The following is a 26,913-nucleotide window of genomic DNA, read 5'->3' as shown; positions in this document are numbered from 1 at the left end:
CCCTGTTTCCTACACATGTCACACATCTCTCTCTTCTTCTTTATCATCAGAGTTCCAATATCCCTTGAAAACCAAGGTTCCTTATTCTTATTCACTTTGCCTTTAATCCTGACAGGAACAAACAAGCTCTGCACTTTCAAAATTTCTCCTTCGAAGGCCTCCCACTTACCAATCACATCTTTGCCAGAGAACAACCTGTCCCACTCCATGCTTTTTAGATCCTTTCTCATTTCTTCAAGTTTGGCCTTTTTCCAGTTTAGAACCTCAACCCTAGGACCAGATCTATCTTTATCCATGATCAAGTTGAATCTAATGGTGTTATGATCGTGTTATTATGTTATGCCCTCAACATAGGAAGCATCCTCTCCATAGCTACCCAATCTAGTCCTTTGAACATTTGGTAAGTTTCAATGAGATCCCACCACATTTTTCTACATTTCAGGGAGTACAGGTTTAAAGCTGCCAAACACTCCTCATATGTTAAACACTTAATTCCTGGAATTATTCTCGTGAATGTCCTCCAGACTCCCTCCAATGAAAGCACAACTGTTCTGAGATTAGTTTAGTGTTTAGTATTTAATGGTGAGTATTTTTGAGCACTTTGTACAATAGGCATCCCTCTAATGTTATGTCTTTTTTTTCATTTATTTCTTTTTTATACATTTTGAAAATTTTGAAAATGAAGTATTTTTTTAAAAAATAAAAGAAAAGAAAAGAAATCTGATGGCAGAGTGGAGGATGTTGTTTCTCAAACATTGAGTATGTCTTCAGGCTCCTGTACCTCAACCTGATGTTAGTAATGAGGGGATGGCATTGTTCCAAATGGTGAGGCTACTCCATGGTGAATGCTGCCTTTCTGAGGCACTGCCTTTTAAAGATGTTCTCAATGATGGGGAGGCTAGTGCCTATGATGGAGTTGACTGAGTTTACAACCCTCTGCAACAATTTCTGATCCTCCACACCAGAGGGTGATGCAACAGTCGGAGTGCTCTCCATGGTAACATCAATATGTTGTTGATTTTGGGTCTTTTTTTCTATATTAATAGTGTTCAAAGATCAACTTTATTTGCCATATGCATTTATGTGTATTAGGAATTTGCTGTGGTGTGTTGCGATGACATGCAACCAAAAACGTCAATGTTCAACAATTATAAAGAACAAAGAATTATATAAAAATAAAGTTACTTTATAGTCGCCAAACAATTGGTAGTAGAACGTACAATCATCAGAGCAATATTTGGTTCTGCGCTTCACACTCCCTGGATTACAAATATTAAATATTAAAAATATTAAAAATAATTAAAATTAGTAAATATTAAAAATTTAAATTATAAATTATAAATAGAAAATAGAAAAATGGGAAGTAAGGTAGTGCAAAAAAAACAGAGGCAGGTCCGGATATTTGGAGGGTACGGCCCAGATCCGGGTCACGATCCATTCAGCAGCCTTATCACAGACAGAGGTTAAAGTTAGAGGTTAAAGTTCAGATATGGAATAAAATGTGCATAAATACATAAAGACCAGCTTGTATTTACAATGTAAACAGCATTGTAAAAAGTGGTTTGAAGTGTTTACAGTGCAGTTCAGTGAGGGGTGAGTAGATTGGGGGGGTTGGGTATCAAGTAGACAGATTATTCAGATTAGCTACCTGGGGGAAGAAACTTTTAAGATGGCATGATGATTTTGTTTTAATAGCCCTATAGCGCTTTCCAGAAGGGAGGCAGTTCACTGGGTGGGTAGTGTCCAGAATGATTTTTCCTGCCTGGTTCTTTGTTCTGGACACATACAAGTCCTACAGTGATGGTAGACTGCAGCCAGTGACCTTTTCTGCTGACCTGACAGTTCGCTGTAGTTTTTGTATATTATTCTGCAAATCCATATACTGTGTTGTGGAGACCAATTGTCTCAATGGCAGCATTTGCTAGTTCTAGTTGTGGGGTTGTTCAGATGGATTACTGAACTCATAAACTGAATTACATGATGACCATCTGCAAACAGAAATTCTGAGTAAATTCTTCAGTCAATTCAGTTCACTCTGATACCAAGAAATAGTTCAAATGTATTTCTTACAAGTAATAAGCATTCTGACTATAGGGCTGAGGCCTGTTATTCCAAATTTAGCTGCACCTATAATCAGGCTGTTCCAGTAAATCTACAGTGTTGACACATTGACTAGTTATGTCATGTCCACAAAAAGCACAACAAATCCATTGGTATCTTGAAAATTTAATTCTTGCATGACTGAAACACTGCAATACACGGTCTACAAGTGTATTACCACAATCCACTTAGACTTCTCCATCAGCATCCCCACAAAGGCAACAGCAACAAGCTCGCAGGAACAGCATCAAAGGTTTCCCCCCAAGGGTACACACTATTGACCATCCATGGCCTCCTCTACTGCCACGATGAAGCCACTCTCAGGTGGAAGGAGCAACATCTCATATTTTGTTTTGGTAGCCTCCTACCTGATGGCATGAACATTGAGTTCTCCAACTTCAGGTAATTTCTCCTCCCCTCCCCCTTCCCTCCTTTTCCATTTCCTTTTGCCTCTACTCTTTAACTCATCGACCTATCAAACCCCCACCGTTCCCTTCCTCCTTCCCTTTTTCCCATGGTCCACTCTCCTTTCCTATCAGATCCCTTCTTCTTCAGCCCTTTACCTTTTCCTCCTATCACCTGTCAGCTTCTCACTTTATCACCTGTACCCCACCCAACCTTACCTGGCATCACCTGAGACCTTCTAGCTTGTACACCTTCCCCTTCTGCACACCCCCTTATTCTGGCTTCTTCCACCTTCCTTTCCATTTCTGATGAAGGGTCTTAGCCTGAAACGTCAACTCTTTATTCCTCTCCATAGATGCTGCCTGACCTGCTGAGTTCCTCCAGAATTTTGTTTGTGTTACTCTAGATTTCCAGCATCTGTAGAATCTCATATTTAATATTTCTCAGAAACTGCTTGCATCCACATTATTGAATGCCTTTCCAACTGTTCTTGTTCCATTTAGAAATTTACCTACTGTGTATTTACATCCAACTTCCAAATCATTAAGATATATGGTAAACAATTAACCAATGAAAATATGTCATCTCAAAGTAAATTTATTAACAAAGGAAGTGGGAATTGCGAACCAAACTTGAATCTCCACCAGTATAGACTTTGTGAATCACTCATCAAATCCTTCTAGATATCTGAATTCAATATGTCTGCTGGTTCCTCTGTTCATCCTCGTTGAGAGTTCTTCAAAGTTAACTCATAAATCTGTCGCACAAGATTTCCACTTTATGAAGCTATGAGACTTTATTAGAGAAAAATTTTCCAAATGTGCTGCTATTACTTCCTTACTAATCGAGTCTAACATTTTTCCAAGAATAGATGTCAGACTAATCAGACCCCCAAGAAAATGAATCTCAGGGTTGTATATGGTGATATACATGTACTTTGATAGTAAATTTACTTTGAACTTATGCGGTCTAATTTTTGATTTTTCCATGAGCAGACATCCTTTCCCTACATACAGCTATCAAGCCTTGGTGTCTTTGAAGAGACATCTATTACAAACCTACCAGAATAACTTTTATAGACTAGGGAGATATAGTCTGCTTAATCATGCCTGATAAGACATGGGAGCAGAGTTAGGCCATTTGGCTCATTGAGTCTGTTCCACCATTAAATCATGGCCGATTTATTATCCCCAGTAGAGTCATAGAGAAGTACAGCACAGAAACAGGCACTTCGCTCCATCTAGTCCTTGCCGAAACCATTTAAACTGCCTACTCCCAATGACCTGCACCAGGACCATAGCCCTCCATACCCCTACCATCCATGTACCTATCCAAAATTCTCTTAAACGTTGAAATCAAGCTCGCCTGCACCACTAGCGCTGACAACTCATTCCACACTCTCATGACCCTCTGAGTGAAGAAGTTTCCACTCATGTTCCCCTTAAACTTCTCACCTTTCACCCTTAAACCAGGACCTCTGGTTGTAGTCTCATCCAACCTCAGTGGAAATTTCTCCTGTATTCTCCCTGTAACCTTTGACGCCCTGTTTAATCAAGAATCTATCAAACTCTGCTTTAAATATACCCATTGATTTGGCCTCAAAAGCCGACTGTGGCAATGAATTCCACTGATTCACCAACCTTTGGCTAAAGGCGTTATAAATTTTAAATACAAAAGAGAAATGTGGGTGGAACTGGAACACCCAGAGGAAGCCCATGAGGTCATGAGGAGAACTAACAAACCCCTTACAGACAGCAGCCGGAATTGAACCACTAACTTTGCTCCTCCAAGTTTTTTTTGTGTTTCCACCTCCAGATGCTACTATATAAGTAAAAGAACAAGCAAAAGACTAGAAACCTGTGTTGTTTTCTATTGATGTTGCCTGACCTTTAAGCGCTTCCAGCTTCTTCTTCTCCATCTCTGCTGCTGATCAGAGTAGCTACAATGTGTACCTTCATTGTAACTATTACATGCAGTACAAGCATAAGATACTGGAAATAATCAGCAAGTCAGGCAGCTTCTGTAGAGGCAATTAATAGAACATACAACATTACAGCACAGTACAACTTTGCACTGACCGTATAACCTATTCTAAGATCAATCTAACCCTTCCCTCCTACATAGCCCTCCATTTTTCTATCGTCCATGTGCCTGTCTAAGAGTTCCTTAATTGCCCCTATTATATCTGCCACTCCCACTACAGATGGCAGGGTGTTCCACATACTCACTCTCTGTGTTTAAAAACCTCTGATATTCCCCTAACTGGAATTAGAAAATGGAATGTGGCAGCAGTACACTGCAATAAATAATAAACAGTAAATTACAGTAAGTGTATGTGTGTATATATATATATATATATATATATATATATATATATGCATACACACACACATATACATATACATACACACTAAAAAAATTAAGTAGTGCAAAAAGAGTAGTGAGGTAGTGTTCATGGGCTCAATGTCCATTCAGAAATCTGATGGCAGAGGAGAAGAAGCTGTTCCTGAATCGTTGAGTGTGTGTCTTCAGGCTCCTGTACCTCCTCCCAGATGGTAGCAGTGAGAAGAAGGCACGTCCTGGGTGATGAGGGTCCTTAATGATGGATGCCCCCTTTCTACAAGGAAACATCAACACCATTAGTCACTGGCAGCCAACCAGAAAAAGCCCCCTCTCAACTGTTCTCGCTGATTAATAAGACATTCACCCACAGAACTGCAGTTCAATGGATTTTTAAAAATATTTTTGCACCATTCTCTGTAAATCCCAAAGACTTATGCATGAGAATCCCAGGAGATCAGCAGTTTCCGGGATACTCAAACCGCCCCATCTGGCACCAACAACCATTCCAAGGTCAATGTCACTTAGATCCCATTTTGTCCCCATTCTGATGCTTGGTCTGAAAAACAACTGAACCTCTTGATCATGCCTGCATGCTTTTACACAGTGAGTTGCTGCTGATTAGGTATTTGCATTAATGAGGTGTACAGGTGTACTTAATAAAGTGGCCACTTATTGTAATTTATGTTGTACTGTACTCTTGCCGCAAAACAACAAATTTCATGGCATTGGAGAGGGTCCAGAGGAGGTTCAAGAGAATGAGCCCAGGAATAAAAGAGTTAACATATGAGGTGCTTTTGATAGCTCAGGGCCTGTACTCACTGAAGATTAGAAGAATGGGTGGGGGTGGAATCTCAATGCAACCGACTGACTATTGAAAACTCTCGATTAAGTGGATATGGAGAGGATGTTTCCTATCGCAGGGGAGTCGAGGACCAGAGGGCACAACATCAGAATAGAGGGATGTCCATTTAGAACAGAGATGAAACAACATTTCTTTATCCAGAGGGTGGTGAACCTCTGGAATTCATTGCCATAGATGGTTGTGCAGGCCAAGTCATTGGGTATATTTAAAGCGGAGGTTGATAGCTTCTTGATTAATCAGGATGTCAAAGGTTACAGGAAGAAGGCAGGAGAATGGGGTTGAGAGGGATAATAAATCAGCCATGATGGAATAGTGGAGCAGACTCGATGGGCCAAATGACCTAATTCTGCTCCTATGTCTTATGGTCAATTAGTTAAAGAGTTAAAAAAAAAAATACACGTGGACTAAGATGTTAACTGTCCTGTGCTATCACCAGTGGGATCATCAGTTGATCTGTCACCTGTCTTCAGGAGTTTCAGCCCGCTTATGATCAAGACTCCTTCGAGGTGGTGGGCCAGCAGTGCTAAAGCACCACCTCCCACTGGTGAGCTTAAAAACTTGGCATCTGCCTCTATCAGAGTTGTTGGTCACTTCCATCCAACAGATAGTCTACTCTTCAGGTGTCTATGCAACTACTGAAGGGTTTGCAAGATATGTATACACTGTCTGACTATCTGCCCCTCTGGACATACTTGGTCCACACCCATGCTGATCCTTTCTCTGCTGCTTCAGCTACAGCCCTGCTGGTTGACCTGACCTCTCTTCTAGTGATCAATGATATTAAATCTAATTCTGATTCTCCAATAATAATGCAACACTGGTGAAAATCAAATGTCCATACATGCACCCAAAGTCAGTGGAACTAATGTCTATTTCACACATTTTCATTTCAGCTTATGTGCTTTTATCTTCCTAGACCATGGATATAAGTTGAAAAACCAAACACCACAATTAGGGTTGTCAATTTACCACTCTTAAGTTGCTGCCACATAATTGGCTGATTAGACTTAAGTAGTTTAATTATTGTTGGCCCCAGAGAATGGTGTGAAAAACAGAAAAAAAAAATCCAGTGAGCAGCAGTTCTGTTGGGGGAAATGCCTTGTTGATGAGAGAGGTCAGAGGAGAATGGCCAGACTGGTTCAAGCTGACAGGAAGGTGACAGTAACTCAAATAATGATGTGTTACAACAGTGGTGTGCAGAAGAGCATCTCTGAACACACAACATGCCGAACTTCGAAGTCGATGGCCTCCAGCAGCAGAAGACCACTTCTGTACACAATAAAGTGGCCACTTCTGTACCTGGTAAAGTGGCCTGGAGTGTAAATCTGATTCTGAAAAATTTTCACTGGCTGCTAAAGAACAGCAGGACTCCCAAAAGTGGAAATCAAGGAGAATGCTTAATTTATGCTGCAGCTTACACAATTGCAGGTTGTCCTAAATTTCTCTGCAACCAACTGACTGGTGTCATGGTGTGCGCTGGCAATATTGGAACCCAAGTGTGGAGGAAAGACAGACTCTGATGTAGAGATAGCAACAAGAGTTTATTCATAATAATTCCAAGAGAACTTCGGTGGCTTGGCTGAGCGACATCATGAGATGTGACATTCTCAAAACTAGGACCCCATGATTAGCGCTAATCAGGCGTCCGCTTAAATAATACAAGTAACATGGAAACCCCGAGTCTATCAAAGTAAACTTAACAAGTTTAAACAGAAAGCACCAGGAGACTGCATTACTAAGAGTGAGTCACTCAAAAAAAAAAACACAATGAACTCTAAACAATTAATAACTGTCATTAAACAACAATTAACTAATTCAGGTGCTCAAAAAACCTTGGAGCCCAGCACTCTCTGGCACCCTGCACCAGCTTAAAGAACTCATTACAACTGTTTCTGATGTGTTTTGACTTTTATAATAAACTTGTGCTCAGCACCATCCCACAAACAGCAATGAAACAAAGATGAGATTTTCTGTTTTCTGAAATCTAGGACCTTAACAAGAAAGGGTGAACATGTCGGCTCAAAGTCAAAGTACATTTATTATCCAAGTACTTATATGTCACCATATACAACCCTGAGATTCATTTTCTTGCATGGAAAAATAAAGAGATACAATAACGTCCATGAAAAACTATAGCTAAATAAGCACTGACAAACAACCAACTTGCGAAAGAAGACAAATTGTGCAAAAAAAATTGATATTGAGAACATGAATTGTAAAGAGTCCTTGAAAGTGAGTCCGTAGATCGTAGAATCAGTTCAAAGTAGCGGTGAGTGAAGTTATCCACACAGGTTGAAGAACCTGGTGGTTGTAAGGCAATAGATGTTCCTGAACCTAATGGTGGTTGTAAGGTAATAACTGCCTCTGAACCTTATGGTTCTGTATTTCCTACCTGATGGCAGCTGTGAGAAGAGAACATGACCTGGATGGTGGGGGTCTTTGATGATGGATGCTGCTTTGTTGCGGCAAAGCTACCTTGCTATTCAGTCTTGTCAAGATTCAAGTTTATTTATCACGTGTACTTTGAAACATACAGTGAAAGGCATCATTTGCATTAACAACGACTACCTTATCGTGGTGGAGAAGCTGAGTTGCTGAGATGCCGTCTGGAGTGTAGCTCCTGGTAAGGTCACCCATGGCAGTAAGGTCAAGGGGGAGGTTCCAGGCAAAGAGCGATGCAACGGTGGAGATGGCAGGAGACGACCCACCATAGCGACAGTGAAGTCAGAGGAAAGCTGCAGCAGTGAAGGGTCCGTAGTCGTCTTGCGCTCCATGCCACCGGACCCTGTCCCTGATCTGTCAACCATTGTGTGTGGCTGCCTGTGTATCAGTCTCCCCATGTTAAACAGTCAGGCACAGGCATTCTCGGTTAAGGGGTTAACCCCTTGGGACTGAGAGATTGCAATACTGTTATTATTATTTCTCATCTTTTTACAATTATTCTGTTGGGAGAAGTGTAGAGGGGATCTTCTTGACTCATTTCCCTAGCAATGAGTTGTAAATAATTGTATAAGATTGCAGACCATTCTTGTAAATTGTCTAACAGCCACGTCAAGATCAATATAGCTCAATACAGTCAGGAAACTGTCTGACCCAGAGTGATAGACAAAAAGTCAGCATTTGCATAGATGCTACAACAGATAGTGTAGACTACATATGCAAAAACAGACTTACAGGGAAGAGAGTGGAACAAAAGATATTTTCATTACTGGGCGAGTCAAGGACCAGAAGGCACAGCCTCAAAATACAAGGATGTCTCTTTAAAACAGAGATGGAGGAATTTCTTTATCCAGAGGTGTTGATGTAATTGCCACAGACAGCTGTAGAGATAATACTGAGAAAGTGAGTCGTACAGTCCTTGAACCTGCTCTAGATTACCTACCAGAGCTACAGGTCCACAGCAGATGCCATTTTAATGGCTATTCACTCAACCACTAGACAACAAAGATGCTGTTTATTGACTACAGTTTGGCATTTAATGCCATCAACCCCTCAAAACTAATCAATAAGCTTCAAGACCTGGGCCTCAATACTCCCTTGTGCAATTGGATCCTTGATTTCCTCACTTGCAGACACCAGTCAGTTCGGATTAAGAGCAACATCTCCTCCACAATCTCTTATCAGGATAGGTGTACCACAGGGCTGTGTGCTTAGCCCCCTGCTCTACTCGCTTTACATTTATGACTGTGTGGCTAAGCACAGCTCCAATGCTATATTTGAGTTTGCTGATGACACCACTGTCATTGGCCAAGTCAAAGGTGGTGACAAATCAGAATATTGGAAGGAGATTGAAAATCTGGCTGCGTGGCACCACAACAACAACCTCTTACTCAATGTCAGCAAGACCAAGGAGCTGATTATTGACTTCAGAAGAAGGAAATTGGAGGTCCATGAGCCTGTCCTTGTTGGAGGATCAGACATGGAGAAGATCAGCAACCTTAATGTCCTAGGTGTTATTATTTTGGAGGAGCTGCCCTGGGCCCAGCATGCAAGTGCAATTATGAAGAAAGCACAGCAGCACCTCTACTTCCTTAGAATTTAGTGAAGATTCAGCATGACACCTAAAACTTTGTCAAACTTCTATTGATTTGTAGTGGGGAGTATATTGACTGGCTGAATCACAGCCTGATATGGAAATAGCACTGTTCTTGAACAGAAAATCCTACAAAAATTAATGGATATGACCTCCCTCTCCCACCATTGAGCACATCTACGTGACGCATTGTCACAGGAAAGTAGCATCCATCATCAAGGACCCCCACCTCCCAGGGCACGCTCTCTTCTCGCTGCTGCCATCAGGAAGGATGTACAGGAGCCTCAGGACCCACACCACCAGGTTCAGGGACAGTTATTACCCCTCAACCATCAGGAAGGAGGTACAGGAGCCTCAGGACCCACACCACCAGGTTCAGGAACAGTTATTACCCCTCAACCATTGGGTTCTTAAACCAAAGGGTATAACTTCACTCCACTTCACTTGCTCCGTCACTGAAATATTCCCACAACCAATGGACTCACTTTCAAGGACTCTTCACCTCATATTCTTGATATTGATTATTTATTTATTTATTTTTGTATTGCACAGTTTGTATCTTTTTCACATTGGTTGAGTGCCCAAATTGGTGCAATCTTTAGTGATTTTATTATGGTTATTATTCTATAGATTCATTAAGTATACCCACAAGAAATTGAATCTCAGGGTTGTATGTGGCAACATATATGTACTTTGATAATAAATTTACCATCTAAAATTATGACTTGTACAGATTGGAGTCACGAGTAAAACTTCACTGAATTATAAAGCCTATTGATTTAAAGTTGTAGTGAGATGCATGGTTTGTACTTAATTATATGAACCCATCATCCGTATTAGAGCTTAGCCATCAACAGCAGCTCACCAAAATCCTCTGGTCTGGGCCAGTCTTTCAAGTTGAACCCAGGGGTAGTCCACTTTGTATCTACTAGGGCAGGGTCCTTCCTCTCCCAGCTCTTCTGTAGCTCTGGGTTTTTATGGGATGGGGTTGCTAGCCCCATGCCCAACCCTCTTCCTTTCGCAGCCAGGCTTGGGACAATACTTGGCAGTGGTGTGTGTTGGGTAGAGACTTGGAATTATTCTTTGGTTTACTTCCTTTAACATTTCTTTATTAAATAATTTGGAAGGCACTTGATTAAATCACTGGGATTGAAAGGGTTTATGTATGAGGAGTGCTTGATGTCTTTCAGCCTGTACTCACTGGAATTTATAAGAACAAGGAGAGATCTCATTGAGACCTATCGAATTTGAAAGGCCTTGATAGAGTAGATGTGGAGAGGATATTTCCAATGGTGGGGGAAGTCTTGGACCAAAGGGACACAGGCTCAGAGTAGAGGGACGTCCATTTAGAACAGGGATAAGGAGGAACTTCTTTATCCAGAGGTGTTGATTTCATTGCCACACATAGCTGTGGAGGTCAAGTCGTTGGGTATATTCAAAGCAGAGGGTGATAGGTTCTTGATTAATCAGGGAATCTAAGGTTACAGGGAGAAGACAGGAGAATGGGGTTGAGAGGGAAAATAAATCAGTCATGATTGAATGGCAGAGCAGACTTGATGGGCTGGATGGCCTAATTCTGCTCCTATGTCTTATGAGGCATGACTAAGCAGATTATCTCTCTCTAATATATAAAAACTGTTCTGGCAGGTTTGTAATAGATGTCTCTTCAAAGACAACAAGGCTTGATAGCTGTATGTAGGGAAAAGATGTCTGCTCATGGAAAAACCTAAAATGAGACAGCATAAGTTCAAAGTTCAATGTAAATCTAATATGTATGTCACCAGGAGCAAACAAGAGAAAACCTGCAGATGCCCTGCTGAAGGGTCTTGGCCCGAAATCTCAATTGTATTTTTTCCATACGTGCTACCTGGCCTGCTGAGTTCCTCCAGCATTTTGTGTGTGTCACCATGAGATTCATTTTCTTGAGGGCATTCACAGTAGGTACAAAGAAGCACAATAGAACCAATGAAAAAACACACACAACAGGACGGACAAACAACCAAGGTGCAAAAGACAACAAACTGTGCAAGACAAAAAAGAAAAAAAGAAATAATAATAATAAATAAATAAGCAATAAATATCAAGAACATGAGATGAAGAGTCCTTGAAAGTGAGTCCATAGGTTGTGCAAACAGTTCAGTGATAGGGCGTGAAGTTGCAAGAAGTTATCCCCTTTGGTTCAAGAGCCCGATGGTTGAGGGGTAATAACTGTTCCTGAACCTGGTGGTGTGAATCCTGAGGCTCCTGTACCTCCTTCCTGATGGTAGAGGGGTAGTAACTGTTCCTGAACCTGGTGGTGTGGGTCCTGAGGCTCCTGTACCTCCTTCCTGATGGTTGAGGGGTAATAACTGTTCCTGAACCTGGTGGTGTGAATCCTGAGGCTCCTGCACCTTCTTCCTGATGGCAGCAGCAAAAAGAGAGCATGTTCTGGGTGCTGGGGCCTTTGATGACGGATGCTGCTTTCCTCTGACAGTGTTCCTTGTAAATGAAAGAAATTGTGAATAAGCCCAGTAAAGTTTACAGGGGAAAAAGAAACTTCAACACTGAATGCTAAATATGTAGACCTCACTCCCACATGGAATGGTTGAGGCTTCTCACACAGATATGGAAGAAGAAGGGAACTCGGACGAGTGCATGACAAAGATAGGGTTATCTTGATGGGCTGAGATGTTGTATGGTAGCTCACAAGTAACACTTACCCATTCAGCTAAAAGGGTGTTTGTGTCTCTGTGTTTCTTTGATACAAGCGCTTGCCCTGTGGTTTTGTGAGCCAGTAATAGAATACAAGTCTTGTCATAATTGATAACTGTAGCTTTGCACAAATATGGTTAATGTTTCTCAGACAAGAGTGCAGCACAGTGTGGACCCTTTAGCCCGTGATATTGTGCTGGCCTCTTGGCCTGTTCTGGGATCAATCTAACCCTTCCCTCCAACAACAACCCTTGGCCCTCCATTTTTTTTTCCATCCATGTGCATATCGGGGAGTCTCTTGGACGTCCCTGGTGTGTCTGCCTCTGCTACGCTGGCGCCAGAATGTGTATGTGTGGTGACACTTGCAGACTGCTCCCAGAACACCTGGGTGTGTTGGATGCTGTTAATGCAAATGATGCCTTTCACTGTATGATTCGATGTACACATGATAAATAAACTTGAATCTTGACAAGGGTGAATAGCAAAGTAGCTTTGCTTAGACTCTGACAATGCATATTGCAGTGATTAACGTTCTGCCAGATGGCCGTGGTAGAGACTAAAACCCCAACACCACTTTGGATAAGCAGAAAAAATGAGAGATTTATTTTCTACCACTAGGTGTCAGTATTAGTCCATAAACACAAGAGGTTTATTTCCAGTACTCAAGTGTAGAGGAGAACAAAATAATTGTTACTCCAGATTCAATGCATGAAAGACAAAGAAGCACAATAAGACAAAGAACGCAATAATAAAAACACAATAAGTATAAATACATAAGATAGCTTACGGATACAGATTGATTGTATGTCCATAAAGTGATGCTAGGCATGTCTGTACATTACTTTATACTTTATTGTCACCAAACAATTGATACTAGAATGTACAATCATCACAGCGATATTTGATTCTGCACTTCCCACTCCCTGAATTACAAATCGATAGTAAATATTAAAAATTTAAATTATAAATCATAAATAGAAAATAGAAAAATGGAAAGTAAGGTAGTGCAAAAAAACCGAGGCAGGTCCGGATATTTGGAGGATACGGCCCAGATCCGGGTCAGGATCCATTCAGCAGTCTTATCACAGTTGGAAAGAAGCTGTTCCCAAATCTGGCCGTACGAGTCTTCAAGCTCCTGAGCCTTCTCTCGGAGGGAAGAGGGACGAAAAGTGTGTTGGCTGGGTGGGTCGTGTCCTTGATTATCCCGGCAGCACTGCTCCGACAGCGTGCAGTGTAAAGTGGGTCCACGGATGGAAGATTGGTTTGTGTGATGTGCTGTGCCGTGTTCATGATCTTCTGCAGCTTCTTCCGGTCTTGGACAGGACAACTTCCATACCAGGTTGTGATGCACCCTAGAAGAATGTTTTCTATGGTGCAGCTATAAAAATTAGTGAGGGCTTTAGGGGACAGGCTAAATTTCTTTAGTTTTCTCAGGAAGTAAAGGCACTGGTGGGCCTTCTTGGTAATAGACTTTACTTGGTTGGACCAAGTCAGGTTATTTGTGACATTGACCCCGAGGAACTTAAAGCTCTTGACCTGTTCCACTTGCGCACCAGCGATGTAAATTGGGTCTTGTGGTCCACTACTCCTTCTGAAGTCAACAACCAATTAGGTGACTCTGACAGGAAATGATAAAGTCGTGGTGGTTGGGGGTGTGGAGGGGTGGGTTAGTGGGTGGAGGTGTTGATCAGCCTCACTGCTTGGGGAAAGTGACTGTTTTTGAGTCTGGTGGTCCTGGCATGGATGCTATGTAGCCTCTTCCCCAATAGGAGTGGAGTGCTTTGGACAGCTGATAATGGCACAGATCAAGAACTCCATTCCTGCCGTATCGGACGCTCAGCAATATGCTGACCAACAGGTGCCATTTACCGAGCAAACAAGAACAATTATGTCAGAATGCTGTTTCTGGACTTCAGTTCAGCATTCAACAGTGTTGTCCCACAGACCTTGATGAAAACACGCCTAGTCCTCAGTCTAAATACATCAATGTGTAGAAGCTGTCAGACTTCCGAACCAACAGACCTCAGATAGTCAGGATGCACAACTGCCCCCGCTCTCTCTCCCCCCATCATCCTCAACACATGTGCCTCCCCTGGGCTGTGCGCTAAGCACATTGCTGTAAACTCTACTCACACATGACTGCACGACCAAACACCCGAGTAATCACATTGTCAAGTTCGCCAATGACAGAACAACTGGGGGCTCATCACCTACAATGATGAGATTGTCTACAGAGAGGAGGTGGAAGTGCTCGAGGCCTGGTGCCAGGCAAATAACCCCTTCCTCAATGTCAAGACAAAGCAGATGGTTACTAACTTCATGAGAACTTGCACTACTTACACCCCTCTTTATATCGGCAGCACAGTAGTAGAAACTGCAAATAGTTTCAAACTCCTGAGAGTATACATCTCACACAACCTCTCAATATCTCAGAACACATTCTACACAAATCAGGAAAGCTCACCAACACCTCTGTTTTCTGAGAAGGTTGAAGAAAGCTAGACTCTGAACATCCACATTCGCGTCACTCTGCAGATGTGCAGTAGAGAGCAGCCTGACAAGCTGCATCACTGCACGTTACCGTAACTGCACTGCAACAGACTGGACAGGACTACAACAGACAGTCAAAACTGCAGCAGCCTACCCATCATTAAGGATATATATACAGAATGGTGCCAAAAAAAGGGGTCAGTTAAGTCATAAAAATTGCTGGTGAACGCAGCAGGCCAGGGTGCTGCCTGACCTGCTGCATTCACCAGCAATTTTTGAGTGTGTTGCTTGAAATTTCAGCATCTGCAGATTTCCTCGTGTTTGCGTCAGTAATATCATGAAGGATCCCACCTACCCTGCTCATGGATTGTCTTTCCCACTCCCATCAGGGAGAAGCATCCACACCGGGACCACCAGACTCAAAAACAGTAAAGCTGGCCAACACTAACTTCACCACTATTTTATTATTTCCTATCAGGCACCTCATGTGCAGCCTAGCAGCACTTTATGGACATATTATCAATCTATGTGTATAAAGCTACCTTATGTATTTATATTTATTGTGTTTTTTTGTGCTGCATTGGATCCGGAGTAACAATTCTTTTGTTCTCCTTTACACCTGTGTACAAGAAATGACATTAAACAATCTTGAATCATCACCCAACAACTAACGAACAAACAACTAACAGCAGTGCCACCAGGGTTTAGTCCACTGCATCCTCACTGGAGTCACTGCTCTGTTCAAGATCAGACGGAAACCTCTTCAGACTGTCCAGACTCAGAGCGAGGACCGAAGTGCAGAGAAGGCTCTGCTGAAACTTCCTGTTTGCCGATGACGCAGCTGTCGCAACTCACTCACAGCAGGAGCTACAAGATCTCAAGACCCGCTTTGCGGAAGCCTGCAGAGAGCTCGGCCTGACTATCAGCCTGAAGAAGACACAGGCGATGCAATGGGGCAAGTCGTTGACGACAAGCCGTCCATTAATATTGTCGACTATGAGCTGGAAGTCGTCCATGAATTCACATACCTGGGCTCCACAATCTCAGATAACCAGTCACTCGAAAGCAAGATCAATGAGCGCATTGGAAAAGCAGCCACAACCTTCTCAAGGTTGACTAAGAGAGTCTGGACCAGCAACAGACTCACCATGAACACCAAGGTCCAGGTGTACACGGCCTGTGTGCTGAGCACTTTGCTCTGCGTCAGCCAAACTTGGACCCTGTGCACAAAACAAGAGCAGCGACTCAACGCTCTCCATATGCACTGCCTCAGACACCTGGGAAGACAAGGTTACAACAACAGTCAAGAGAGCAGGCACCACCTCCACGTTCACCTTCCTCGGCATATGTGCTGGCCAGGCCACGTCTTGCACATGGCAGATGGGCGCATATCAAAGGAGCTTCTCTTTGGGAGCTGGAGTCTGGAAAGTGGCCAATAGGAAGACCCCAGCTGCACTACAAGGACACCTGCAAGCGCGACCTCAAGGCCCTTGGTATCAGCACGTGTCAGTCATTTGCCTCAGACAGGCGTGCCTGGAAGCAGAAGGTGAAGGAGGTTCTCTTGAGGTATGAGACCACTCTGATGCGGCAGGCAGAGGAAAAGAGGGGCCGCCAAAAGCTCTGTGCCCAAGCTGCCTTGGCGTTCTGCTGTACACAGTGTGGCAAAAGGACTGTCACTCCACAGTCACAACAGACGCTGCTTAACCCAGTCTGCCAGAGGCACAAACCCATGATCCCCTGGGATCAATGGCCACCTATGCTCACCCGACAACTAACGAACAAACAACTAACAGCAGTGCCACCAGGATTCAGTCCACTCTGTCCTCACTGGAGTCCCCTCCATCAGCAGCCTGTGCTCTCTTGAACAATAAAATTGAGGAGACACTGTGTCAAGTGAGCTTCACCAGGAAAGCTGGTCTGTCATGGTCTCTGGAGAGGCCACGTGCCATACTTCACAAAATGCATGGGATCACATAATGGGGCAAAGTCTCTCACACTCAGTCAGGGCAGATATTGCCTTCAAGTCAGTTCAATGGGGCTTCAGTCAGAAGGGAGAGATCTAGCACAGGCCAGAGAAACATCAGTGACTGTCCTTCAAGTACAATTCAGAAGCTACCTTGGGATGTCCTAAAATAGAACCTGTATGAAATGGAAGCACTAGCAAGGTGAAATGAATCTTTTCCAGTCCCATGAAATGGGACATTGTGAACAGGAAAGAAAGATTAGCATTGATGTTGCTCCTTCCCATCTCACAATTTCACAATGTGCTTTAACATCCCTATTATGTACTTCTGAACAGTTTTATATTACAGGAACAATGCCAGAACCACCAGACTCAAAAACAGTTACATTGCCCAAGCAATAAGGCTGATCAACACCTCCATCCACTAACTCCACCACTACTTTATTATTTCCCGTCAGTCACTTTACATGCAGCCTAGTGCCACCTTATGGACATAAATCAACCTATGTATATAAGCTACCTTGTGTATTTATATTTATTGTGTTTTTTGTGCTGCATTGGATCCAGAGTAACAATTATTTTGTTCTCCTTTGCACTGATGTACAGGAAATGACATTAACAATCTTGAACACACACACGGTGCTGGAGGAGTCTCATAAAGCGTCTTAGCTCAAAACGCTGACTGTTCATTCTTCTCCATAGATGCTGCCTGGCCAGCTGAGTTGACCCAGCATTTTGTGTGCGTTACTCTGGATTTCCAGCATCTGCAGAATCTCTTGTGTTTACAAAAACAAAATGCCTTAATGATCAAGTAATCAGTTTAAATAAATTTGGTAAAGGGTTAAAGATTAGCTTTAATTGTCACATGTACATCAAAGCATATCGTGAAATACCTCATTTGCATCAAATCAAATCAGCGAGGATTGTGATGGGCAAGTGTCGCTACACTTGCGGTGCCAGTATAGGATGCCCAAAACTCACTAACCCTAACCCATGCTTTTTCAAAATGTGGGAGGAAACTGGAGCATCTGGATGAAACCCATGTGATCATGGGGCGAACATAGAAACTCCTTACAGGCAATGGTGGGAATCGAACCCTGATCTTACAAATGGCTGCTGTAAAGTGTTGCATTAACCACCACACTATCGCTCGGTTACTCTGCATCCCAACAGGCTCAAAACATGAAGTATGACTATTGGCTTCATACGGTCAGCCCATCATCCCAGGAACCAGTGTAATGAATCTTCCTCAGTGACAAGCATAACCTTTAATAGGTGTACGCAGTATGCCAGGTGCTGTGTCAGGAAGTACAATTGCAGTAAGGCTGCTTTACTCTTTTACTCAAATTCTCTCAAAGTAAAGTCTGATGTACAGAAAAGTCTACAGAAAGTGATGGATACAGCCCAGACCATCACATGTAAAGACCTCCCCACCATTGAACACATTTACAAGGAACGTGGCCACAGGAAAGCAGCATCCATCATCAAGGACCCCAACCATCCAGGCATTGCTCTCTTCGCACTGCTGCCATCAGGAAGGAGATACAGGAGCCTCAGGACCCACACCACCAGGTTCAGGAACAGTTATTACCCCTCAACCATCAGGCTCTTGAACCAGTGTGAATAACTTCACTCACCTCAACTATGAACTGATTCCACAAACTATGGACTCACTTACAAGGATTCTACAGCTTATGTTCTCAGTAGTATTTATTTATTTTTTATTTGCATTTGTCTTGTTTTGTACATTGGTTGTTTGTCAGTCTTTATGTATAGTTTTTCATAAATTCTATTGTATTCCTTTATTTTCCTGTAAATTCCTGCAAGAAAATGAATCTCAGGGTAGTACACTACTGTGCAAAAGTCTTAGGCACATATCTATACCTACAGTGCCTAAGATTTTGCATGGTGCTGTATTTGTCAACATGGAGTAGCAAGTGAGTTTGTAAATCTGGTGGGAGCAAACGATGTTGGGAATGGCGAGGGTGGAGCACTACAGGAGGGGTGTGGGACAGGTGGCAGAGAAGGAGTGCCAGGGCGGGGGGGGGGGGGGCAGACACACACACCCAGCCCTGAGACACCAGGAAAGGTCATTTGATTCCAAACAATTGGTTTATTATCATTACAGAATGTCTCTCTGGTGCTTTCCACACCCTCCCCTCTCCCTTTCTCTTTTCCCAACCATGATTCCCCTCTCCCTGTCCCCCCTTCCCACTCTCAGTCCACAATACAGACCCGTATCAGAATCACATTTATCATCACTCACACGTCATGAAATTCGTTTTTTTTTTGCAGCAGTACAGTGTAATACATAAAATCATTACAGTACTGTGTGCAAAAGTCTTAGGCACCCTAGCTATATATGTGCCTGAGGCTTTTTCACAGTGATGTATATGGTGACACATATTGTGCGTACTTTGATAATAAATTTACCTTGACCACACCATAGCCGCTGGCACCTGCTTGCTGGTTTTCATTGACCCAGTACTCTTTTCACTCAGAGCTGAGAGCGACTGGTCACCTATTTTACACAACTTCCAAACGAAAGAGTGTGGTGTAGAGCAGATTCCCCTTGACCGAGAGCGGCACGGTAGCATAGTGATTAGCATAATCGCTTTATAGCGCCAGCGATCACCGATCGAGGTTCAATTCCAGACGCTGCCCGTGAGGAATTTATAGGTTTTCCATGTGACCACGTGGTTTTCTTCCAGGTACTCCAGTTTCCCCCCACATTCCAAAAAGATACACAGGGGCAGCGTCAGTAAGTTGTGGGGTTGCTATGTTAGCACTGGAAGCATGGAAAACGACGCATTTCACTTATGTTTTGATGTGTGTGTGACAAATAAAGCTAATTTCTGTTCCTAATTGGTTCTGCTCCTACATCTTCAGGTCGCGGTCAATCAATTTAAATCTCTTCGAGTTGTAATAGTTCAATACTTCCACTAGCTGGCAGGCGCGGTTCAGTTTCACTGACTCTGGACTCGTCTCCGTGGGTCACCTGCTCCAATAATACAAGACTGATCGATGAAAACAACTGAGAATTTCAAAGCAAAAAAATGAGTTTAAATAAAACCCGATTACAACTGATTATGTTAGGATATCATAAAAGAAAGATTGAAACCTATCGAAAGGTGAAAGGCCTTGACAGAGTGGATGTGGAGAGGATGTTTCCTATAGCGGTAGAGTCTGAGACCGGAGGACACAGCCTCAGAATAGAGAGGCGTCCTTTTAGAATGGAGATGAGGAATTTCTTTAGCCAGAAGGTGGTGAATCTGTGGAATTCTTTTCCACAGGCTGCTGTGGAGGCCAAGTCTTTATGTATGTTTAAGACAGAGGTTGATATATTCTTGATTGGTCAGGGCACGAAGGGATACGGGGAGAAGGCCGCAGATTGGGGCTGAGACGAAAATTGGATCAGCCATGATGAACCAGTGGAGCAGACTCGATGGGTCAAATGGCCCAGTTCTGCTCCTGCATTTTATGGTCTTATGTTGGCAGGTCCATAACATTTATCGAAATGAACAATCCTTGGAGTGGCTGGGTGGATATATGTCTCTACCAAAGGAGGTGTAAGGTGCTCCTTCCCTCCGCTAGTCTGCAGGTCACCCATGGGCAAGGTGTAGCACCTGCTTACCCCCCCCCACCCGATCAGAGTCACGTGAGCCATGGGAGCAGGTGGTGGATGGTCGTACGAGCAGCCGGTGCAGATCACAAGTCCTGGTTATGTGACCACCTACACCAGGCGGACAATATCTGAATGGTGTTGATAATGGCTGTCATGTAAAGACATTGCCTACAAGGTGGCCATTCTCTATCAAAGCCATGATTGCCCAAATCATACGACACGGCACGTAGCTAACAAATCTTTATAGTAATGCAGCACTACAGCCTATCGGCCCATCTACTCTGTGCCTCGTCCTATCTACCTTCACCTGGGCCATAGACCCCACACATTTTTATTTTTAGCGATACAGCGCGGAGTAGGCCTTTTGAGCCGCACCACGCAGCAAGCCCTAACAAACCCAATTAACGCTAACTTAATCACGGGACAATTTACAATGACCGATGAACCTACCGGGAATGTCTTTGGACTTTGGGAGGAAGCCAGAGGATCCAGAGAAAACTCACGAGTTCCACGGGGAGGACGGAAATTGAACTCCGAACTTTGTAACGCATCCAGCTGTGATAGTAATGTGCTAACCACTACAGCGCCATCTCTTACCTCTCTCTTCCATGTACTGATCGAAAAGTTACATTTGAACCTGCATCTACCACTTCTGCTAGAAGCCCGTTCCACATTCACACCACCCTCTGAGTCAAGAAATTAACCGTCAGATTTTTTAAATAGTCATAGAGTGTGGAAACAGGCCCATTTCCCTCTAAACCAGGGGTTCCTAACCTGGGGTTTACAGCCCCTCGGTTAATGTTAGGGGTCCAAGGCATAGAAAGGTTGGGAACCCCTGATATAACTCTTCCCTTTCCGTGTTATTGTCCAAGTGTATGTTGCTAATGTACCAACCTTAACCATTGTTTCACCTTTCACCATGAACTTATGATCCCTAGTTCCAATCTCACTCAACGTGAGGGGAAAACAGACAGCATGCATTCCCCTTACCTTTAAAAGCAGTTTCCCTTCGGATCGGTACATGAATGAGAGAAGTAAGGAGGGCTGTTATTCTGGTGCAGGTAGACAGGGCTAGGCAGAAAACCAGGCCGACATGGGCTAGATGGACCAAAGGGCTTGTTTCTGTGCTGTCGTGTTCTATGATAACAATTATATTTCCCCTAGAGTGGGCACATTATAAAATCTGCCCCACAAATATGCCTGCTGATATCGTCCTGTGGCACAGCCACTAAGCTGTCGGATACACACGTTTGAGCCCCAGCTGAAGCAATTTGAAATAATCAAGCAATGTGTTATTTATTTATTTATTTATTGAGATACAGTGTGGAACAGACCCTCTGGCACTTTCAGCCGCACCACCCAGCAACCCCCAATTTAACCTTAGTCTAATCACAGGACAATTTACAATGACCAATGAACCTACTAACCAGTACGTCTTTGGACTGAGGGAGAAAACCCACACCGTCACGGGGAGAACGTACAAAATCTTTACAGACAAGGGCAGGAAATGAACCTGGGTCACTGGTACTGTAAGGCATTGCAATGACCACTGTGCTAATCTCAACTTTGCTCACATTAAATTTAGTCAATGTGCCTGCACTTAGTGACCACTTGATTATGCAACTCCTGTAGATAATAAAGTGGCCACTGAATGTATGTCCATGGTCTTCTGCTGAATCTCCATTAGGTACCTCCCGTACCTAATAAAGTGGCCACTGGGTGTATGTTCGTGGTCGTCTGCTGCTGTAGCCCGTCCACTTCAAGGTTCGACATGTTGTGTTTTCAGAGCTGACTGTCTGCACACCACTGTTGTAATGTGTGGTTGTTTGAGTTTCTGTCGCCTTCCTGTCAGTTTGAACCAGTCTGGCCATTCTCCTCTGACCTCTCTCATTAACGGAGTGTTTTCACCCACAGAACTGCTGCTCACTGGATGTTTTTAGTTTTTCACACCATTCTCTGTAAACTCTAGAGAGTGTTGTGCGTGAAAATCCCAGGAGATCAGCAGTTTCTGACATATTCAAACCACTCCGTCTGGCACCAACAATCATTCCACGGTCAAAGTCATTTAGATCCCATTTCTGATGTTTGTTCTGAACAACAACATGCTTTTATGCACTGAATTGCTGCCACATGATTGTCTGATTAGAAATTTGCACTAATGAGCAGGTATACAAGTGTACCTAATAAAATGGCCATTGTTTCAAATCAAAAAACTCTGTCATTGGGAAACAGCATCCATTATCAGGGATCCCCACCACTGAGCTCTCTTCTTGCTGCTGCTATCGGGAAGGAGATACAGGAGCCTCAGGTCCCACACCACCAGGTTCAGGAACAGTTATTACTCCCTCAACCATCAGGAAGGAGGTACAGGAGCCTCAGGACCCACACCACCAGGTTCAGGAACAGTTATTACCTCTCAACCATCAGGAAGGAGGTACAGGAACCTCAGGACCCACACCACCAGGTTCAGGAGCAGTTATTACCCCTCAACCATCAGGCTCCTGAACCAAAGGGGATAACTTCACTCAACTTTACTTGCCCCATCCTTGAAATTTCCCACAACCAACAGACTCACTTTCAAGGACTCTTCATCTCATGTTCTCTATATTTATTGATTATTTATTTATTATTATTATTTCTTTTTGTATGTTGTCTTCTGCACTCTGGTCACAGTTGGTGCGGTCTTTCATTGATTCTGTTATAGATATTATTCTATAAATTTATTGAGTATGCCCAGAAGGAAATGAATCTCAGGGTTGTGTATGTACTTTGATAATAAATTTACTTTGAACTTTGAAACTCCGGCAGATATTCTGATGTCTAACCTTTGCTCATTAGAGAATCTCAGCACCAGCCCACCAATGATGTATCTTGGTCTGACTATGCAGTATAGTCCAGACGTTTCCCCCTTGTGCTTCCAACCAATGAAGCAATAATTAAACTGAATGATCAATTTTTGTTCTTTGACATTTAGCCTGATAGCACTCACAGGGACACAAGATGAGCGGGGAGAATGGGATTAAACTTCAGTGCAGAAATCACTCAATTCCCATGAGCACCTAACCAGTTTTGACAAGTGGCACTCGGTACAAGTTATAATATTCAGCTTCATTGTAACTTACTGTTAAGAATAAACACAGCTCTCTGTTGACGAGTGGATTAGTAATAAGTGCCATCTTTGTGAGTTGTAAATGTCACCTCCTAAAACTCATCTCCTGTGAACAGTTTTGCTCATGTAGCATCAGCTTTATGGTAATAACTGCTTCACAGAAACAGGGAGAGCTCTGGCGTGGAAGGCCACGAGCCTGGCTGCAAGAGGAGAAGGGCTGGGCATGGGACTAGCAACAGAGCTACAGGAACACCAACTGAAGCCCCAGACCAGAGATCTCTGGTGAGCTGCCGGCCCAGTAGGGGTGATGGGCTTAAGAAGAAGATGAATACATAGGGAGACAGGTACTATTTCTCCCTCTAAAAATGTTTACCATTCAAAGTTCAGAGTAAATTTATTATCACAGTACATATACGTCACCATATATAACCCTGAGATTCATTTTCTATAGAATAATATCAGAGTCAGTGAAAGACCACCCAACTGTGGCATTCAACCAGACTGCAGAAGACAACAAACTGTGCAAATGCCAAAAGAAGAAACAATAACATAAATAAATAAGCAAAAAATATTGAGAACATGAGATGAAGAGTCTGGATAACACTGAGCTCTGTGATCAACTGACACTGAGTGATGCTTTGAAGAGGGATGTACAATGGGAGATTTTTCTTTTAACTCATATCAATGGCTTAGCATAAAAAGGCCTGGAACTCTGTCTGCAACACCAGCCCTTCACCTGAAGGACTGCCGTGGTTTAGGAAGGCAGACTACCAGCACCTTCACAAGGGCAACGAGGGATCCTTCCCAACGCAATAGCCCAGTCCAACCCTGCCCAGAATTTTTAGGTCCGTGTAGTCCAAACCATCGCAATACTTGGAAATCCCAAAATTCATCAAAGAACCTTTGGCATTTGATTTTTTTTACTACTATTTTTGTCTATTTAGAGATACAGCACTGTAACAGGCCCAATTACACCCATGTGACCAATTAACTTTCTAACCAGCAACGTGGGAGGAATCGGAAGCACTCTGAGGAAACTCATGCGGTCACAAGAACGTACAAACTCCTTAAAGATGGCGATGCAATTGAACCCGGGGTTGCTGGCACGGTATTAGCGCTATACTACCATGTTGCCCTAAGACACTTTTCACGATCTCAAACTATTTTTAAGCCAATGAAGAATCTTTAGCAACACAGTCACTTACAAAATTTTGCAGTGAGAGTCACTCTGCTGTAGGTAGGTACTAGAAATATGCTTATGTCCAAGCTGAGAACCATTTGAACCTCACCTGAGCCCAAGGACAGGAAGAATCAGGTTTAATATGACTGGCATGTGTTGAGAAATTTGTTGTTTTGCGGCAGCAGTACATTGCAACATAAAAACTGTGAAGTACAATATCAGCTTGCTCTTTGTCATTTGCGCAATTTGTTCTTTGCTTTTTCTTGCGCGTTGGGTGTTTGATGTTTCCTTGAGCGGGTTCCGTGGTGTTTCTTTGTTTCGAGGCTGCCTGTGGGAGGACAAATCTCAGAGATATATTCTGTATACATACTTAGGTAATAAATGTACTTTGAACTTTAAGAAATATACATAAAACTTAAGTAAGTATTCCAAAAAGAGAGCAAAAAATAGTGAGGTAGTGTTCACGGGTTCATTACCCATTCAGAAATCTGATGGCGGAGGGGAAGAAGCTGTTCCTGAAATGTTGAGTGTGTGCCCTCACTGACGCTAACCTGCCTCCCTGCTCCTAGTGGGATACTGTCCCCATAGAATCCTCCTACTGTCCTTGGTGCAGTCAGAGTGCATTCAACCCTTATACTATCCGAAATGCAGACCGCAGCTTGTCACCAATGCCCTGAGGTCCAGTTCTAATTGAACTTCAGGCTTCCAGACACCATGTCATGTGTTGCCAATGAAGAGGTGGATTTGCAAACTCAGAAAGGTTTGATATGGAGTCCAATCCAATCCTTTGCCCTTAGTTTCATTCTGTTATCAGTGTGCGACTTCCACAACTTAATTTAAAAGTTCAAAGTTCAAAGTAAATTTATTATCAAAATATGCATATGTCCCTCCAACAGGACCACAACTTTGTCATGATTTGGAGGCTTGCATGCCTCAATGACCCAGAGAGCTATGTTGGCTGAAGTCAGGGCTTTACGTGTTGACTGTTGGTAGGGTCACCCACGGCAGACAGGTCAAAGGGTAGAGGCCAGATTAAGAGTGGTCCACCAGCCCTCCAGGTTTGGGGGTCCAGCTCAGGGCTAACAACCATGACTGGTAAGACAAAATTGTTCTTGAAACAGCAACGAAGAATCCTTCTACTGTACATCTGAGTGTGACGCTATTCCTGAGTCTCCACCCGGGATTTGCATGACGGACAGTAGTGAAAGCCGAGAGAAAGCTACTGACACGATGAAGGAAGCTCTGAACGCCACCAGAGATGGAGGACCTTCATCGCTGCCCTCAACGGCAATGGAAAAAAGCAGTAACTAACTGTCTACGTCACCATATCCTACCCTTAATGTTGTTTTCTTGTGGGCATTCACAGTGGATACAGAAACACAATAGAATGAAAAACTACACACCAAGACAAGCTAATAACCAATGTGCAAAAGACAAACTGTGCAAATATGGAAAAAACTAACAAAGATAATAAATCAATAAATAATAAAGAATATTGAGATCAGGAGTTGTCCAGACCTTGGAAGTGAGTCCACAGTATGTGGAATCAGTTCAGTATTGAGGTGAATGAAGTTCTCTATGCTAGTGTGGCCCTTCATTGATTCTGTTATGGTTAGTATTTTATGATAGATTTATTGACTATGCCTGCAAGAAAATGAACATCAGGGCTGTATACGGTGATATATTTGTACTTTGATAATAAACTTACTTTGAACTTTTGAACTTTGAACTTTGGTTCAGGAGCCTGATGGTTGAAGGCTACTAATTGTTCCTGTACCTGGCGGTGTGAGCCCCCAGGCTCCTCTACCTTCTTCCCAACGGCAGCGGCAAGAGGAGTAATTTGGAATAAGTAACAAGATGGCACTAGCAATACATGGTGACCTTTGGCGCTGCTCACATAACTTCTAGATATACTTCTAAAGAAAAGCATTACATCACCTCCCTCTGCAAGTTAACAATATTATCTGTCATTTCCATTATATCTGCTAAAAGAAGAAGTGTCACATTCAGCACCAAACCACAACCCTGTCAACAATCAGAGCCTGGACAGGAAGGAAAATGTTGCTCTGCTGTTTCTATCAGAGCATTTCTGCTTTTGAGCTGACTGCCCTC

The 26,913-nt window shown here is 43.1% G+C and overlaps 1 protein-coding gene across 3 annotated transcripts in view; it reads right to left on the bottom strand.

Moving 5' to 3' along the window:
* Positions 1 to 26,913, bottom strand: part of socs7 (suppressor of cytokine signaling 7) — a 154,878-nt gene that overhangs the window by 6,759 nt on the left and 121,206 nt on the right. Inside the window, exon 10 of one of the 3 annotated variants that reach the window (XM_072249582.1) lies at positions 12,177 to 12,221. The exons of 1 other annotated variant lie outside the window; for it this stretch is intronic. The gene's annotated coding sequence lies outside the window, so the exon portion shown is untranslated. Of the gene's footprint in view, positions 1 to 12,176; positions 12,222 to 21,840; positions 25,130 to 26,913 lie in introns of those variants that run through there. One more of the 3 variants, XM_072249581.1, reaches the window with a different exon arrangement.

This window comes from Mobula birostris, chromosome X (assembly GCF_030028105.1).
Source record: "Mobula birostris isolate sMobBir1 chromosome X, sMobBir1.hap1, whole genome shotgun sequence".
NCBI lineage: Eukaryota > Metazoa > Chordata > Chondrichthyes > Myliobatiformes > Myliobatidae > Mobula > Mobula birostris.
The sequence above is the reverse complement of the archived record's forward strand: the minus strand, read 5'-3'. Positions and strand labels throughout refer to the sequence as shown.